Raw genomic sequence first — 6,885 nt, forward strand, 5'->3', positions numbered from 1 at the left:
AGAACCAGACTCTCTGCTGAGCAAGGAGCCCTGATGTGGGACTCGATCTCAGTACCCTGGGATCATGACCTGAGCCAAAGACAGATGCTTAACCAACTGAACCACCAGGGCATCCCAAACCATAACATTCTTAAGAAAAAAAAGAAGGGTACCAGCTTTTAAATGTTAGGTTAGGAAAGAATGTCTTAAGATACAAGGTAGCAAAATCATTGGGAGAAAAAGTGATGAATTTGAGGTCATCAAAAGGAAAGATTTGGGTTCAGTGAAAAACACCATTCTTAGAGAAAGGCAACAGTCTGGGAAATACATTTGCAACCTAAACAACCAAGAAATGATTAATATCTATAATATTAATCTAAGACACATTTGAAACTACTGTAAATTCGTTTAAAAAAAAGACAGTAAGTCCAATTTTTAAAATTGACCAAGAAAATTAATAGGCAATTTGCACATGAGAACACTCTAATAGCTGGTTAACACATAAAGAGATGTCATCCTTATTAGTAACCAGAGAAATACAAATGAAAACAAGGAGATATCACTGTATAGTCATCAAACAAAAATATTTGGAATGGACAGCATCAAATGCTGCCTTGGATGTGAGAAAATCACTTTTTGCTCACACAACTGGTGGGAACTATAGTGATACTGTCATTCTAGACAGCAATCTGAGAATACTTACTGAAAATAGGTTTAGGCAGACAAATTATCACATAGTCATGAACAAGACAGTTAAATAAATCTTCATTATAACACAGTTATATATTAAAGGAGATACTCACCAATATTCATCAATAGGAGATAAATAAATAGTTTATATATAATACTCTACAGCTGTCGGCACAAATGGATGTGATCTACTTATATCAACTCAGAGATATAAAAAGCAATGTTGAATGCATGTATAGCAAAAGTCTTTATATATATTTTAAAACTAGCAAAAAAACCCTGTAATATTATGTATAATTCATGGGTAAAAGTGTATATAAATAAAAGCGTGGGTGATAAATTACAAAGTAACCATTAATTATGCAAGAGTGAATATCTATGAAATTGAAGGAAATGAAATTAAAGGAGGAACCAAAAAAAAAAAAAAATTTAAGGGCCTGGCACAGACCAACAGTGATAGGTCCCACAAAAAGAGGATTATGATGAATTCAATGTTGTGTACATCTTGTCCAAAATAATAACATAGAGAAAAAGAAAAGACATAAAGTGGGTTGGAGAGGAGCGCCTGGGTGGCTCAGTTGGTTCAGTGTCTGCCTTTGGCTCAGGTCATAATCCCAGGGTCTTGTGATGGAACCCCTGCATTGGGCTTCCTGCTTATCAGGGACTCTGTTCCTCCCTCTTCCTCTGCCAGTCTAGAGGTCTAGCTGCCTTTTTCTCTAAGTAAAAAAATTTTTTAAACTTTTATTTTATTTTTTAAAAATAAAAATTACCAGCTGATTTGATTTTTTAAAACTAGCAATATCTAGGGGCACCTGGGTGGTTCAGTTGGTAGAGCATGTAACTCTTTTTAAACAATTTTTTAAAGATTTTATTTATTTATTTGACAGAGAGAAATCACAAGTAGACGGAGAGGCAGGCAGAGAGAGAGGAAGGGAAGCAGGCTCCCTGCTGAGCAGAGAGCCCAATGCGGGACTCGATCCCAGGACCCTGAGATCATGACCTGAGCCGAAGGCAGCGGCTTAACCCACTGAGCCACCCAGGCGCCCAAGAATGTAACTCTTGATCTTGGGTTTGTAAGTTCAAAACCCACATTGGGTTGTAGAGATTACTTACAAATAAAATCTCTTAAAAAATTAAAAATTGTGTCAATTTACTTCTATGAACAGTGTATGAGTTCAGTTGCTTATAGCTTCATCAATATTTGATATTGTTAGTTTTTAAATCTTAGCCCCTCTGTATGTTATAAGATCCCTCACAATCTCTGCCTTCTGATATGTTTAATCCATTCACATTTAATATAATTGTTGATACGATTGGAGTTATGACTGCCATTTCATTTTCTACATGGCTTATATCTTGTTTTTGTTTCTCCTTATTTTTTTGTGATAGTGGGTTTTTTACTACTGATTTGTTTTTTTGTGTGTGTGTGCACACCATTTTAATCCCCACTTTTTAAAAGGACTGTATTTTCTAAGTTACTTTTTTAGTGATTCCTCTGGGGATGAAAATGTGCATCTTAATTCATCACAGATACTTGAGATTAATACTGTATTACTTTCCTACAGCCGCTGTAGCAACGTACAACAGACCGGGTGGCTTAAAACAACTGAGATGTGTTGTCTCACAGTTCTGATTACTAGCATTACTGCTGGGTGAGGGGTTTTACTGCACTCCATTCCAAATCAAGGGAGCCCCTCCAAAGGCAAAGTTGCTGGTTTTCATAGCTCTCCTGACTCTGGTGGAATTATCAGGCTATCTGAGCTGGGTAAGGGGAGGATGATGGGTGCAACCCCAAGCAATGTTGTCAGACAAATGCTGTTCTTACTCAGAGGTCAGTGGCTTGTTGTGAATAAACACTACTATTTTGTTGTATGATGTTTGTCCATTTATAGAGCCCTAAAATTGTTGTTTTTGACACTTCTGTCCAGCGTTGTCCTTTTTTGGAGGAGAGAATTTATTGAACTTCTCAGTCTGTCATACCAGAAGTCAAAAATCTACTTAAAAAAAAAAAGATTATTGAAAAAAAAATCCTTATAACACACACTTTATCTATCTTAAGAATATAACTCAGTGGTTTTAGTAGATTCACAGATTAAACTATCACCACAGTTAATTTTAAAACAGTTTCATCATCTCAAAAAGAAATTCCATGCCTTGAGGTTATTGCTCCATCTTCTCAATTCCCCGAAACCAACTCCTCCCAGCCCAAGCAACGTCTAATCTACAGTATGTCATCTTTCCTTTTTCATCAGTTAACCTGGCTAGAGGCTTATCAATTTTATTGATATTTTTAAAGAATGAGTTTTTGGTTTCATTCATTTTCTCTTATTGATTTTCTGTTCTCAATGTCTTTGATTTCTGTCAATTTTTGTTTCATCTTACTTTGCATTTAATATTCTCTTCCTTTTTAAGTTTCCTAAAGTGGAAGCTTAGATGATTATTTATAGGTCTTTGTTCTTTTCTAATGCATGCACTCAATGCTATAAATATCCCTCTAACCACTGCTCTCACTGCACCCAACAAGTTTTGATAAATTTTCATTTTCATTTACTTCGAATATTTTTAAAATTCTCTTGAGATTTCTTCTTTGAATGAAAGGGGTGACTGGTGGCTCAGTCGGTTAAGTATCTGCCTTTGGCTCAGGTCATGGTCTTGGGGTCCTGGGATCAAGTGTTGTGTCCAGCTCCCTGTTCAGTGGGGAGTCTGCTTCTCCCTCTCCCTCTGCTCCTACTGCTTATTCATGCACACATTCTCTCTCTCAAATAAATGTAAAAAAAAAAAAAAAAAACTTAAGAATTATGTTGTTAAAGTTGAAAATTTGGGGATTTGCCAGCTACTTTTCTGTTATTTATACCTAGTTTAATTCTATTGTCCTCTTAAATATTAAAGGTGTGTTTTATAGCCCAGAATGTGTTCTGTGTTGGTGTGTGTCCCGTGTTCCATGTGCTTTGAGCTTATTTATATGACGCTAACAAAAATCTTTTATTTCCATATCTTTATTTGAACAATTTTCTATAATAGCTAGGAGAATACAGCATTAATGACACACATTTACTAAGGACAACATTAGACAACTACAAATTTAAAGCGTAAATGTCAATCTGATATTGTTTTGGTTTTCATCTTAGTACTAGATGATAACTGGTGAAAACCCATGTTTCAAAGGCTTTTGTTGATATGAGGTGAATTATTAACTTAATTTTTTAAAATTCCATGTGAGATATGCTGGGACGGTTTCAGTTTAAAACCAGAGTTATTTGATAATGTGTTTCACTTCTTAGTATTTCTGCTTCTTTCCTAATGGCCATATATTTTCAAGGATTAACTGTATCATGTTTATCGACATAGATCAAAATGGAATCCCTTTTCCGATCCAACAAGGAAAAATACTTGAAAAACTGCAATGTTCAGTTTCATTGTAGTTAAACGACACATCCGTTTCACAGTAAATTAATAACTAGAATTAGCAATTCAAATACAATATGTTAAATGTCATGATGAGCTCATTTCTCAACATTGGTAGAGCAATTTAAATTTTCCAAGGACACAAAAAAAGTAAACATTACTCCAGGAGTCCACAAAAATATATAACCAGCAATCATAAATTACAACACACATATCCACATTTGAAGGAAAAATTCACCATTTGTTGGAAAATATTAAATGGCTCAAGTGATTCAGAGAGCCTGAAATGCAGGCTAAAGTTTTGTAACATATGGTAACAATAAGATGTTTGAAACCATTGACTGAAAAATGCATGAAAATGTACTGACCTACCAAGCATTGAATTATACATACCAGTTTCCACTCGAAAAACATGTTTCTTTCAAAGATTTCAAGCTGTATCACAATATTGAGGAAACATTAGTCATTTTCAGTCATTTTAGGAAGCTAATGACACTCATGAAGTTAAGCTAATGGATATTTTTTGCCAGACCAAATTAGAAAATTTAAAAAATGTATAAAATGCATCTTGGCAGCTATTTCACAGAGTACCTTCAGTTCCTGATTTAATGAGAAATCTACTGTATATAACTCCAGGTTGATTTAATTTGGGGTAATACAATGGATTAGAACTTAACAGAACTCTTCTCTGTTTTCATTCAAACCTTTATATATAGTACAGGGTTCCTAAAAAAAATTTTAAAGCATGTCCATGGAAGGCTTTGCAGTTGTACCCTTTACTCTGTATTAAGAAAAGATCAGGGAGAAAACATGCCATTAAAGCATTACCAAGAAGCTAACTTAGCTATTTCTTCCATATGTTCATTTGCTTCCTTCTGACACAAAGCTCCCCAAACTCAGGACCACTCTCTTGGCCCGCATTCACTGGCTCTGAGACTGGTGCTGAGCTGTAGTACCTGTTTGGAAAGAACAGAAAAGACAGGAAGGCAAAGTCCCAGGAGGGAGAGTCATGCAGGAAGGAGAGAAAGGAATTCAGGGTTGGAGGCCCCGCCCAACCCAAACCCTCACAAAACCTTGAGGAACATGGCCAGATGTCCTCTCCAGGTAAGTCCATCCCTTACAGAGGAGAAGTTCCAGAGAACTTAAGGCAGCTCTCGAGGGAAGGGAGCAGGGGTTAAGGCGGTCCTCACAGCACAGCCTGAGAAGAAATCACAACGCACTTCTCCGTGAGCAGAGGCCACAGCCATACGCGGAGCCTCTCTAACACGCATGCAGGGAGTACACCTCCTAGCTCTGGAGTCAACACTGGCAGCATGCACACACGGTAAGGTTCAGACACACGGACTTGCATATGGCTTGCCTGGGGACAGGCCTCCCAAGGTGCCCTGGGGTCTTGGCTGCAGGCTGCACAGCTCCCCTGGGGGCTCTAATGTGGCTCTGAGTGGGCTTGGAGAGTGACCTACCTCTTAACTTTGGGGAGGCTTGCTCAGCTTCCTGCCAGGTTGAGACAGCCTGCTGTGAATTAAAAAGACCTTAAGGCGGGGTGTTGCACCCTCCAAGGGAGCCCTGACTCATCAGAAAAATCAAACCTAGGTGTAGGGGGGAACGGCAGAGAAGAAAGCTGCCAGGCTCTGGGCATTTCATCTTGTTAGCACAAAGAACCTGGCACATGGCACTTGCTCAGTTCCCAATTCTGCCAGTTGCCAATTCTGATAAGAGAAGGAAAAAGAACACCTCTCGCTGACCCAGGGCACCCCATGGGTACCAGGAGAAACAGACTGTCCCCCTGGAGACTTTTCAGTCTCCTGCCTCCACCTGTCCACTGCACAGCCTCGGCTGCAGGCAGGAAAGGGGCGTTGCCGGAGGGTGATGTGACCTCAGCAAGTCTCTGACCTTTTCTTTCTCCAATTATCATCAGCAAGTGACAGTCGGTCAGTGGGTCATAGCTACCCTTCCAACCTTCCAGCGCTGCTGTGAGGATACAATGAGGTAACAGGACGTGCACCTAAGAAAAGCATAGCCAGGTGCAAGGTTTGGGTCTGCACTAGAATGTCAGGGTCACACATGCATTTTTGCTTTCAGTTTCATCCTAAACAGTGGAAGCTCCCCAGAGGACCCTTGATGATGTCTTCTGGGAAACTCTACATTCTAGTGACTCTGTGTGTGTATGTGTGAAAGAGAGAGAGACAGGCAGAAATGGAGGCAGCAGGGGAGAGAGAGAGGGGAGGGCAGGTGGGTATATGAATATTGTGTAAGGATTTCTCAGGATGGGACAGGTGCCCTTTTACCTAAGGTACCAGGAGAGTATTTTCTTAAAACAATCACTACACTGAAATTCCCGTATTTTCAGAGCCGCCCTCACATGTTACTAGAAGATCTGATCTCTATAACACAAAATTACTCACCCAGAAAGAGCCAACTCAACTCTCAATTATCCACTAAAACAAAGGCAATAAAGCAAATCGTACAAACTGACTGGAATCCCCAAATTTCCTTTCAGTAGGCTTTGGAATAGATCTTTTTTGTACTTTTCGACTTGATGATAGAAATGTCAGGTACATGGAGATTTTTCAAAACTTCCAAAGCAATCGCTTTGTGGACCTTACCTTCCCTCTTCTCTGGTTAACGCTCAGGTCAGGCAGACCAAAGTCTTAACCTAAGAAAAGCTACAAGGACAATGGTTCATTTTTCAGCCTTGCATTCCAAGATCTGAGCAGAGTCTGTATGTAAGGTAAGTGGGGAGACTGTTGAGAAGGAGCTGTTAGGACAGAACCGTGTTCTTTCAAGATCTTTCTCTGAATTCCCACTGTG

The sequence above is a fragment of the Mustela putorius genome, unplaced genomic scaffold, assembly GCF_011764305.1.
Source record: "Mustela putorius furo isolate JIRA1106 unplaced genomic scaffold, ASM1176430v1.1 tig00003898_pilon_pilon_pilon, whole genome shotgun sequence".
Classification (NCBI taxonomy): domain Eukaryota; kingdom Metazoa; phylum Chordata; class Mammalia; order Carnivora; family Mustelidae; genus Mustela; species Mustela putorius.